Source organism: Hordeum vulgare, chromosome 4H, assembly GCF_904849725.1.
Source record: "Hordeum vulgare subsp. vulgare chromosome 4H, MorexV3_pseudomolecules_assembly, whole genome shotgun sequence".
NCBI classification, from domain to species: domain Eukaryota; kingdom Viridiplantae; phylum Streptophyta; class Magnoliopsida; order Poales; family Poaceae; genus Hordeum; species Hordeum vulgare.
In genome coordinates this window covers 267588696-267601040 of record NC_058521.1, presented here as the reverse complement: position 1 = coordinate 267601040, position 12345 = coordinate 267588696, and positions in this window count along the sequence as shown.

Genomic DNA, 12345 nt, shown 5'->3' with positions numbered 1-12345 from the left:
GTGCATCCTGGGGTGTCTATATAGGCTCTTTGCCGTCTGCCTCCAGGGTGGGCAGACTGCAAAGAAGAGGGCACAGAGGAGGGGGGAGGAGGAGGCAGATGGCAAAGAGTGGAGGGGGGGAGGAGGAGGAGGCTGCCCGCAAAGAATAAGGGGGAGGCAGACGACAAAGAATAAGGGGGAGGCAGACGGCAAAGAATAAGGGGGAGGCAGACGGCAAAGACTCCGTTAAACCCTAACGGAGGCAACGCCTGTCGGCTGCCGTCTCGAGCACTTTGCCGACTGTTCCTATGTAAAGTAGACTGCAAAGAGCTTTGTCGTCCGCTTTGTGGGGACAGACGGCAAAGAAGGTACGATGCCGTCTATGGTATTCTATTTGCCGTCCGGGATTTAGTCTTTGCCGGACGTGAGATTCTTTGCCATCTATGGTATTCTATTTGCCGTCCGGGATTTAGTCTTTGCCGTCTATGATGGCAGACGGCAAAGAAGCTGATTCATGTAGTGATGAATTTCCTTAATCATATGACATTATATTCTCTTATCTGACCAATGCTATTATCTTGTTCACATAGTTGTGGAAATCCATTTATAAGGGTATCTCGATGAATTGTTGTTGAGCTCATCGACAACATTTTCATTTGTTCCATGATTTATGTTGGACATTAAGCTAGTGCTGGAATCTTTGTAGACATTGTCTTCGTGTCTCGAGCACGAGGTATATGTTAGGTGTAAGAAGTGACTTCCTCTAATTTATGTGCATTGGTGCAAGTTGCCGCCGTGAATTCGAGAAAATTTAATTTGTTTTCTTCGGAATCATCCCATGTCATTCATGCACGTGCAAAATATTCTATGGTTTGATAGAATGATCATCTTCATTCCATATGTATCTCCTAGCACACCAAGCCACTGATTGATTTGTATAAGGAAAAGAGGTTCCTTCATAAGAGCTAATCCGGACTTATGTATGGACTTGACATCCGCAATGATGGTTCCCAAACCAGAACTCGGTAGTGTTTTGTTGTAAGACTTTTCATGTGCTCATCATTGTCCTGAACAGTGTGTTCACGTGGGTCTTGCAATCCAGATCATGTTTTGGAGTTGTCTTCCGTAGTTTATTTCATGATAATCTCGCAACGTTATCTCGTCAATTTGTGTTGCAAACTTTCTTTTCACACATGCCAAGTCTGAAACGTCATGTCACCAACCAGATCTGAATCTCAGGCACATATGATGGTTGGAACATTTTCCAAGAATTATAATATTGGTCTCTATGTAACCTGGCAAAGTGATGTCGTGGCCAACACACCAAGCCGGAAGACTTAATATTATAATATCTCGCATCAGCAACCTTGGCCATCTCCCCGTGAGGACCTTGTATGACTTATTTTGGAAGTTGTTCCTCATGGACCCCCATTGAGCCCCGAAGTCCGACCTATACTTGATGTGCTAGATATAAAGCATGACCTATAATTGGGTTGTGCTAGTACATCAAGGAGAACATTAGAAGCGGAGTGCTAAATGTCTTGGTCAATTAACCAGAATTCGTTCCCTTGGCATAGCTAAGGTGAAATCTGAGAAAGTGTTGTCTTCCTTTGCATCTGCATGCTCCATCACTATTCATCATGGTAGTATGTTGTGTCACCAGGGTCCTTGGCGCGGATGTTGGTAAACCTTGATTAATATTGAAATGCTCAAGTTCTTGAGAGCATGCTCACAAACTAGGTTATATCCTCGGTATCAATTGGAATGTGCCTTCCGTTTGCCGAGTTGATCTATAACCCTAGTTTCTTTCCAACTTGAGTATGCCATTCTTTTGAATTTCTTCAAACAATCATTTGACAATTACCTTAGGCTGGTATGAAGAGATTCAATGATCTATGTACCAAAAGTAATTCTTTTTGTCACTTAAGGGAATATCTCTACGAGTCACCCTCCTAAGGTGCCCCGTTATGGTCCGATGGGCAACGTAACTCCTCGCTACTTTGAAACATCCTCCCCATCTCTTTTAAGCGTGGAATTGTTGCCTACCAATTGGACCTTCGTCATATGCCTCATTTCCCCATACCTATTATGTGTATGGTGTCTCAGCTCAAGGTACGTTCCTACGTCTCATTCTATGAGTTGTTCTTGAGTTGCTCGTTCTCTGAGGAGATCGAATCTTGTAGATTCTTCCTGTTCTTGTCGTCGTGTTAGATGAAGACGTCAAAGACAAAGATGTCAAGATCAAACTGATGCAATGAATCAAGATCTTCGAGAAGGGCAATTGGATCGTGAAGATTGTGAGAGCTAGTGTCCCCTATCTACTCCTATCCTACGCTTGAATCTCGGGACGAGATTGTTGTTTAGTGGGGGTGAGTTGCCACAGCCCTAGCTTAGCATTGCTTGCCATTGCATACTCATGCATGCATTCTAAATTCAAGTTTTATGAACAATTTTGTCACATGGCCAAGATAAAAGTTACTTCAAACAACTACAGGGAAATGTTCCTGATTTTCGTGTCAAATATTGGACTGAGATAAACATGTCAACCAACATTATTGGATCACAGAATCATTTCATATTGGGCATTTGAATTAATTCAACCCTATTTGCATTGGATTGACAAATGCTATAAACAATTTTATAGATCCAATAATTCTGGAATATATTATAAGAGGCCACATATAAATTTTCAGAATTTTATTAAGTGTTTTGGTATTTTAAACAAATCAAAACAAATGTCAGAAATTAGAAAACATGAAATAACAAAAAAATAAAAGAGAGGAAGATCTTACCTGGCGCCTACCTGGTCGAGCGTAGCCCACTAGGGGCACCGCTGTCTTCTTCCTCCTGCGAGGAGGCGAATCAGCTGCGTGCCGACGCGCCGACGAGCAAGGTCGTCCTGCGGCCACCTCCTGCTTGCCCCGAGCAATGTAGACGACGGGGATGAGTACTCCATGCACGTCTCCTCCTCTTTCCCCGAGCTCATCCTCTCCCTCGCTCTCTTCTCGCCATGCCCGAAGCTGCCATGGCTAAGCCGTCGCCGTCCGCGCAGCCTCCAGTGCCTCCTCCAGAAGAGCAGAAGGACCGCCTCGACGCCCTGCTCCTCCTCGCCACCGGAATCAAGCTCGGAGGCCCCCTGTCGTCGCCATTGCCACCGTCTTACTCACCTCTGGCCGCCGGATGCCATCGACGATTCGTGGTGCACAGGGCCTCCCCGACCCTGCCGTCAAGGCCATCAGCTCCGCCGTGAGCCCCTCTTTGATTTCCCCTTTGCCCCGTCGCCGTCCCCCTCTCCTAGCGCCGTTTACCACCAAGAGGAGCTACGGCCGCCATCGTAGCTCGTCGTCGGTGCCTCTCCGGCAACCCCTCAGCCCCAAGACCCCTCCCACTCGATGCGGCTGAGCACGGGCTTCCTCCCAGTGCCCTCAGTGCACTGAAAGGCCCCCGGAATGCAAGTCCGGAGAGCCACCGCCGTGTCTTGTTGTCGCCGCCGGCAGATCCCCGGCATGCTGACGTGGCCATCCTAATTATGGGTTAATTATCCTCTAATCAAACACCCCACCCAATGACAACGGGGCCCACAGCTAACTAGATTAATTAGTGAGTTAATTTAACCTTGTTAGCTAACTGTGACACTGACGTGTGGCCCTCACACGTCAGGTTTGACCTCACCCAGGTCAGTTGACCTGCTGACCTCATCCTGACGTCAGGCTAACGTAGTAAAGCTTTCAAAAATGAATTATAAATTCCAAATTAAAATAAATCAAAAATGAATTATAAATTCCAGAAAATGTTTAAAACTTTCAAAAATCATATAAAATAAAATTTAACTCCAAATTAAATAAATAATATATGAAAAATCATCAGAAAAATTCAAGGATTCTGATTATGGCATTTTCATGCATGTCTGAGAAAGTTAACATCACCAAGTAGGCAAAATGATGACTAGGTTAAATTTAGTAAATTGTTTGGAATTGTAATTTGGTATATATTTGAATTCCACTTCAAATAATAAGACGAAACATTGAGCTAGGAAACTCACTACCTCAATATGCCATCTTCATGCATGATAAAACAAGTTATGCGTGAGCATCGGATCGAATCAATTAAAACGGTATTTGAAAAATACCTTGTTTGAAGTGATATTTGAATTTTGATTCAAACCAGCTTCAACTAAAGAAATGGTAGCTACATTAGCCATGCCACATTTCATTTTCATGTCATGATCATGCATCATAGTTTTTCATTTCCGTGAAGTAAATATTGTTCTTTCTTGTTTGCCGGTGTTGTTCCCCCTAAGTAGACGATGGTTCTCACGATGTGATCGTTGACATTGATAAAGACTCACTGCTATCTTCAGAACTGTCAGGCAAGCAACCCCCCTTGAGCATTCCGATACAATCCTACCCTCTTGATCTTGCTCTCTTTTATTGCATTAGGAGAAACACGATTCAACTGTTACATGTTCTCGGTAGTTGAACCCATTCCTCTGCATGACCTGATTTTGCCACAGTAAATAGTTGAAACTACTTAGCATGAGTAGCAACTGCCTGAGCCTTGTTGTGCTTACTCATCCATGCTTTCTTACTGTGCCTGCTATGCTTAGAGTCGTGTCGGGTCTAATCCATTTGGTCGATGAATCGGAATGGTTGTGTTCATGTACTATATTGTGAGAGTAAAGGTGTGAATCCGATTTGGTAAAGGTAGCGATGAGAGGCCATGTAGGAGTACATGGTGGGTTGTCTCATTGGGGCCATCCTTAAGAACTGAGTTGTGTATGTTATCCAAGACAAGATACTACCATGCATTGGGCCCCGAAATATGACCCCGCTCAGCTTATTAATTGCCTAGATCTGTCTCCAGGAGTTGCAATTAGTTTCTGGTGTTTGTAGGAAAAGTGTTGGCAGTCGTGTTTAGCTCTGCCTGACAGGGTAGGCTTCAGTGCGGTAGATACACAGTGTCACGGTGTACCAAGTGTCACCCGAATGGTGGGCTTGCGAACCCTGCGCACGTCGTTTGGGCCATAGAGGAAACCTCGGCCGGACTCCCTTGCGGGTTCAGTCTCAAATATGCGATAAACCTGGACTAGGGTCTTGTGTGGTTAACGGTCGTGGCCGACACCCACGCCAGTGCTTGCGCTTGAAGGTTGCCGATATGCATGACGTGCATACGATTCTAAGTGGTGAGAGCATGTGTGAAGAAGTATACCCCTTCAGGGTGAATTAATCTGTTCGAATAGCCGCGTCCTCGGATATGGACTACTTGGAAACATCACGTGGTACATAGACAACTTGGAATATATACTTTAAAATATGCAAGATAGTGTGAGTGCTATGCATGGCCTTCTTGTACGGAGACGAGAGTGGATCCATGGTGGTGTATTGATTGGTCAATATGTGGACTCGTGTGCGCTCTCCCACCTCAAAGAAAGAACTTGTAGTCCTAGTACAAGTTAGCCAAGAGTCAAAGCTGTCTTGCTGAAATCAAACCCCAGAATCCTTTCATTGATACTGATGCATATGTAGATAGTCCTGATTTAAGTCTTGCTGAGTACCTTTGTACTCACGGTTGCTTTAATTATGATTTTGCAGAGAAGATTTAGTCTCATTAAAGGTTTCTACCCGATGTGTTCGATGTTGACCGGAATAGCTTGGAGTCCTAGACGGAGGTCTGGTTCCTTTGGTAGGGTCGTTGTAGCTTTTCAGGCTCCTCTAGCCATTCCTAATAGATGTTTGCACCCAGACATGTTTTGCTTCCGCTTGATGTTTGTATGACTCGATTGTCGGGTCACGAGACCCCTGTTTGTAATATCATACTATGTTGACTCTTATGAGTCTTTAAAAAAAGCTTGTGTCCTAGAGTTATGATGTGATGCCGTGTTGTATCTACACATATCGTGCATATTGGGTGTATCTTATGAAATGCATTATATGTGTGGGATTCGACACCTAGTTGTGTGCTTTTAGTAGGACTCTTTACGGGGAAATGCCTCTTTGTGCTTCCACGGAGCTTTGGTAGTTTGCTACTGCTCCGGACACATTGATTGACCGGCATGTATCATTCTTTGCTGTTGTGTGTGTTTCTTCAGGGAAATGTCACGCGGTGTAATGGAGTTCTTGTAGCTTGCTATGAATCACCTACGCACGCTGATGACCAACATCTCCTTTGTTGGGTTATGTATGCCTGTCCCTGTATGGATGTACCACTTGGGTTTATAACTAGTCATGTCGACCCGGGTTCTTTGTCGTTTGAATGCTAGCAACACATTCATATATGTGAGCCAAAAGACGCAAACGGTCCCGGCCAAGGTAAGGTGGCAGCCGTGGAGTTTACCGTGCGTGAGGCCGCAAAGTGATGTGATGTGTTACAAGATGGGTTCTTATGACTTAGGATCGGGGTCCCGACAGCAGCCCCCTACCTGGTACGCCAAAGATGTCGCGAAAATGGCGCGCCAATGGGAACCTCCAAGGATCCCTTGGTGCCGGCCGGTGGGGGATGGGTGGCGCAAAGGGCTGAACTGGCGATCGGCACCGGGAAGGTCTTTTACCTAGGTTCGGGCCGCTCAGCGCGTAAAACCCTACTCCTGCTTTGTTTGTTATATTCGGTACTTACTATAGGGTCACTTGCTACAATGATTTCCTTTCGACTGGTGATCAGAAAGTCTAAAACCCCAAAAGGACCAACCTCTAGAACTGAGCTTTGGGCCTCCTTTTATAGGCAAAGGGGTCACCAACAGTGCTTTCTAGTGGGTTCACCGTTATCTATCTACCGCAGGGTCAGGGCAATAAATGCCTTGGTAGGCCCCCTAACTTGCATCAAGATGGCATCAACATGTACCCAGGTGTTTTGACACGTGGGCTTTGTGCTGGCGCATGAGGGATGTGCTGGAGCGGTGGCAGTCACTGGCACTATGGAAGGAGGGACACCTGGCGGGCGTAGGGAGCTTGCTGGCGTGGCGTCCTTGCCGGTGGCCTAACCCGTCTTCCCAGCAAGGAGGGCTTGTCGGGGCCTTGGTTGTCTTCCTGACAAGGAGGGCATGTCGGGGCCTTCCGTGTCTTCCCGACAAGGAGGGCTTGCCAGGGCCTTGTGGCTTGGGCTTGTTCTTCACACCCTTGGAGGGGTGTGGCCTTGGTGAGCTTGGGTTATCTTTCCCGTCATCCTTCTTCGCGTACTGCTGCCAAGGGTGTTTCCGGCGCCCATGCACAAGTCTGGGGCACAGGAGACCCCAATCTTTAGTGCACCGACAATAGCCAACACCAAAAAAACCACATGTTGCCCTCTCCTCCATAGATCGTCTCCCTCGTCTAGACTAGTCCGGTATAGCTTGGCGAAGCCCTGCTAGATTAGTTCACCACCACCACCTCCATGCCATCGTGATGGAGAACTCATCTACCTCTTGCCCCTCTTGCTGGATCAAGAAGGTTGTGATCGTCATCGAGTTGTACATGTGCTGAACGTGGAGGTCCCTTCCGTTCAGCACTAGATCGGCCTGGATCGTAATGGGATCGCAGGACAGATCATGATGATATCGCGGGGCGGGCTGCGATTTGGATCGCAAAGATGTTCCACTAAATCAACCGCGTTATATAATCTTCCGCTAAGCGATCTACAAGGGTATGTAGATTCACTCTCCCCTCTCGTAGATGATCATCACCATGAATAGGTATTGCGTGTTAGTAGGAATTTTTTTGTTTCCCATGCAACGTTACCGAACAGTGGTATCACAGCTAGGTTCATGTATAGATGATATCTTGAGTAGAACACAAAAGAGTTTGTGGGTGTTGATGTTCAATTTGCTGCCCTCCTTAGTCTTTTCTTGATTCAGCGGTATTGTCGGATTGAAGCGTCCCGGGCCAACATTACTCGTACGCTTACGAGAGACCGGTTTTATCGACTAACATGCAACCTGTTGCATAAAGAAGACTGGCGGGTGTCTATTTCTTCAACTTTAGTTGAATCGGATTTGACCGAGGCGGTCCTTGGAGAAGGTTAAATATTAACTTGCATATCACCGTTGTGGTTTTGCGTAAGTAAGATGTGATCATACTAGATACCCATTGCAGCCATGTAAAACATGCAACAACAAATTAGAGGACGTCTAACTTGTTTTTGCAGGGTATGCATGTGATGTGATATGGCCAAAGAAATGATATGATATATTGGATGTATGAGATGATCGTGTTGTAATAGTTAAATATCGACTTGTACGTCGATGCTACGGCAACCGGCAGGAGCCATAGGGTTGTCTTTAATTATTTTACACTTGGAGATGCTTTGCTTTATTGCTAGTAGTAGCTTTAGTAGTAACAACATAGTTAGCGCGACAACCTCGATGGCAGCACAATGATGGAGATCATGATGATGGAGATCATGGTGTGGCGCCGGTGACAATGGAGATCATGTTGGTGCTTTGGTGATGGAGATCAAGAAGCACAAGTTCATGGCCATATCATGTCACTTATGATTTGCATGTGATTTTAATCCTTTTATGCACCTTGTTTTGCTTAGGACGAAGATAGCATTATAAGGTGATCGCTCACTAAAATTTCAAGATAAAATTGTGTTCTCCCCGACTATGCGTTGTTGCGACAATTCGTCGTTTCGAGACACCATGTGATGATCGGGTGTGATATACTCTACGTGCGCATACGGAGGGTGCAAAATAGTTGCACATGTGGAACACTCGGATTAAACTTGACGAGCCTAACATGTACATACATGGCCTCGGAACAAAAGAGACTGAAAGGTCGAGCATGAGTCATGGAGTGGATATGATCAACATGGAGATGTTCACCATTGAAGCTAAACTCAACTAACGTGATGATCAGACTTGAGTTAGTGAATTTGGATCATGCGAGACTCGAATACTAGAGGGATGTCAATTTGAGTGGGACTTCTTAAGTAATATGATTAATTGAACTCATTATCATGAACCTAGTGAAAAGGTATTTACAAATTATGTTGTCGCTTGCGATGTAGCTCTACTGTTTTGACATGTTCCTAGAGAAAATTGAGTTGAAAAATGATAGAAGAAATTGTGCGGACTGGGCCCGTAAACTGAGGATTGGCCTCATTGCTGAGCAGAATGCTTATGTACTTAATGCACCGCTCGGTGTGCTGAACCACGAGCGTCGTTTGTGGATGTTGCGAACATCTGACATACATGTTTTTATGACTATGTGATAGTTCAGTGTGTAATACTTAATGGCTTAGAATTGAGGCGCCAAACACGTTTTGAACATCACGGAACATATGAGATGTTCCAAGATCTGAAATTGGGATTCCATGCTCATGCCCATGTTAAGAGGTATGAGACTACTGACAAGTTTCTTGGCATGCAAAGTAAGGGAGAACGACTCAATTTTTGAGTATGTGCTCGGATTGTATGAGTACTACAATCACTTGAATCAAGTGGGAGCTGATCTTCCAGATAAGATAGTGATCGACATAGTTCTTCAAAGTCACTGCCACCAAGCTACTTGGGCTTCGTGATAAACTATAACAGATCATGGGTGCACAAGATGACCCTGAGTTATTCGCGATGTTTGACACCGTGAATGTAGAAATCAAGTAGGAGCATCAATTGTTGATCGTTAGTAAAACCACTAGTTTCGAGAAGGGTAAGGGCGAGAAGGGATACTTCACGAATGGCAAACCAGTTGTTGCTCTAGTGAAGAAACCCAAGGTTGAACCCAAAACCTAGACTAAGTGCTTCTATTATGAGGGAACGATCGCTGAAGCAGAACTATCCTACATACTTGGTAGATAAGAAGGCTGGCAAAGCTGACAGAAGTATATTGGATATATGTGACATTGATGTGTAACTTACTAGTACTCCTAGTAGCACCGGGGTATTAGATATCGGTTCAGTTGCTAAGTGTTAGTAACTTGAAATTATAGTTATGGAAAAAACGGATACTAGCAAGGGTGAGCTGACCATGTGTATTGGAAGTAATAAAAAAGTTTGACGTGATCAAACATCGCATGCTCCCTCTACCATCGGGATTGGTGTTGAAACTAAATAATTGTTATTTGGTGGTTGCATTGAGCATGGACATGATTAGGTTGCGTTTATTGCAATACTATTATTAATTTAAAGAGAATAATGGTTATTCTATTTGCTTGAATAAAATACCTTCAATGGTTTATTGAATCTCGATCATGGTGATACAAATGTTCATAATATTGATGCAAAAAGATACAAAGTAGTAATGATAGCACCACTTACTTGTGGCACTACTGCTTGAGTCATATTGGTTTAAAACGCATGAAGAAGCTCCAACTGCTGGATCCTTGGGCTCACTCATTTTTGAATCATTTGAGACATGCGAACCATGTCTATTGGTATAAATTCAAGAAGAAACTTCTTGCATATGGATTGTTTAGACTCACTTGATTTTGAATCACTTGAGACATGCAAATCATGCCACGTGGGCAAGATGACTCAAGCCCTCGTTTTCAATGAGATGGAGCTAGTAAGTGACTTGTTGGAAATAATATATTTTGATATATGCGGTCCAATGTGTGCTCAAGCACGCAGTGGATATTGTTATGTTCTTACTTCACATATAATTTGAGTAGATACTAGTATATTTACTTGATGAAACACAAGTTTGAGTTATTGGAAGGTTCAAATATTATCAGAGTGCAGTTGAAGATTGTCGTGACAAGAGGATAAAATGTCTACGATATGATTGTAGAGATGAATATCTAAGTTGCGAGTTTGGTACACATTTAAGACAATTTGGAAATTGTTTGACAACTAATGCCACCTCGAACACCAAACGTCATAGCTGCGCCTTATTGGATATGGTGCATACTATGATGTCTCTTATCGAATTACCACTATCGTTTTTGGGTTAGGCATTAGATAGAACCGCATTCACTTTAAATAGGGCACCACGTAATTCCATTGAGATGAAGCTGTATGAACTATGGTTTGGAGAAACCTAAGCTGTCATTTCTTTAAAGTTTGGGGCTGCAACACTTATGTGAAAAAGTTTCAGCCTAACGAGCTCGAACCCATAGCGGATAAATGCATCTTCATAAGATACCCAAAACAGTTGGGAATACCTCCTATCTCAGATCTGAAAGAGAAGTGTTTGTTTCCAGAAATGGGTCCTTTCTCGAGAAAAAGTTCTCTCAAAATAATTGAGTGGGGGGGTGGTGGAAACTTGATGAGGTTATTGAACCGTCACTTCAACGAATATGTGGTAGGGCGCGGGAAGTTGTTCATGTGGCGCCTACACCAATTGAAGTGGAAGCTGATGATAGTGATCATGAAGCTTTCGATCAAGTTACTACAAACCTCGTAGGACAACAAGGTCACGTACTTCTCCAAAGTGGCATGGTAACCCTGTCTTGGAGGTCATGTTGTTGGCCAACAATGAACCTACGAGCTATGGAGAAGTGATGGTGGGCCCGGATTCCGACAAATGGTTGGAGGCCATGAAATCCGAGAGAGGATCCATATATGAAAACAAAGTGTGGACTTTGGTAGAACTACTTGATGGTCGTAAGACAGTTAAGTACATATGGATCTTTAAAAGGAAGACACATGATGATGGTGAAGAGTCACCATTAAGAAAGCTCGACTTGTCGCACAGATGTTTCCGACAAGTTCAAATAGTTGACTATGATGAGACTTCCTCACTCTTAGCAATGTTAAAAGTCTGTTGGAATTATGTTACCAGTTGTTGGATTATGAAATCTTGCAGATAGGATGTCAAAACATTGTTTCATCAAGGGTTTCCTTGAGTAAAGGTTGCATGTGATACAACGAGAAGGTTTTGTCGATCGTAAGGATGCAAACTAGTATGCAATCTTCAGTGATCCTTCTATGGACTGGAGCAAGCATCTCGGAGTTTGAATATATGTTTTGATGACATGATCAAAGCTTTTTGGTTTATACAAGATTTATGAGAAACTTGTATTTCCAATCAAGTGAGTGGGATCACTATAGAATTTCTGGTTAGTATATGTGATTGATATATTTTTGATCGGAAATGATGTAAATTTATGGAAATCATATAGGGTTGTTTGAAAACTGTTTTTCAAAGGAAGACCTGGATTGAGCTACTTGAATATTGAGCATCAAGATCTATGGAGATAGATTAAAACTCTTAATAGAAATTTCAAATGAATACATACCGTGACAAGATTTTGAAGGAGTTCAAAATAGATCAGTGAAAGAAGAAGTTCTTGGTTGTGTTGTAAAGGTGTGAAATTTCAGAAAGACACAAAGACCGACCACGATAGAATAAAGAGAAAGGATGAAGGTCATCCCCTCTGCCTTGGTCATAGGCTCTATAGTAAGCCATGTTGTGTACCGCACCCGGTGAGTGCCTTACCATGAGTTTGGTCATA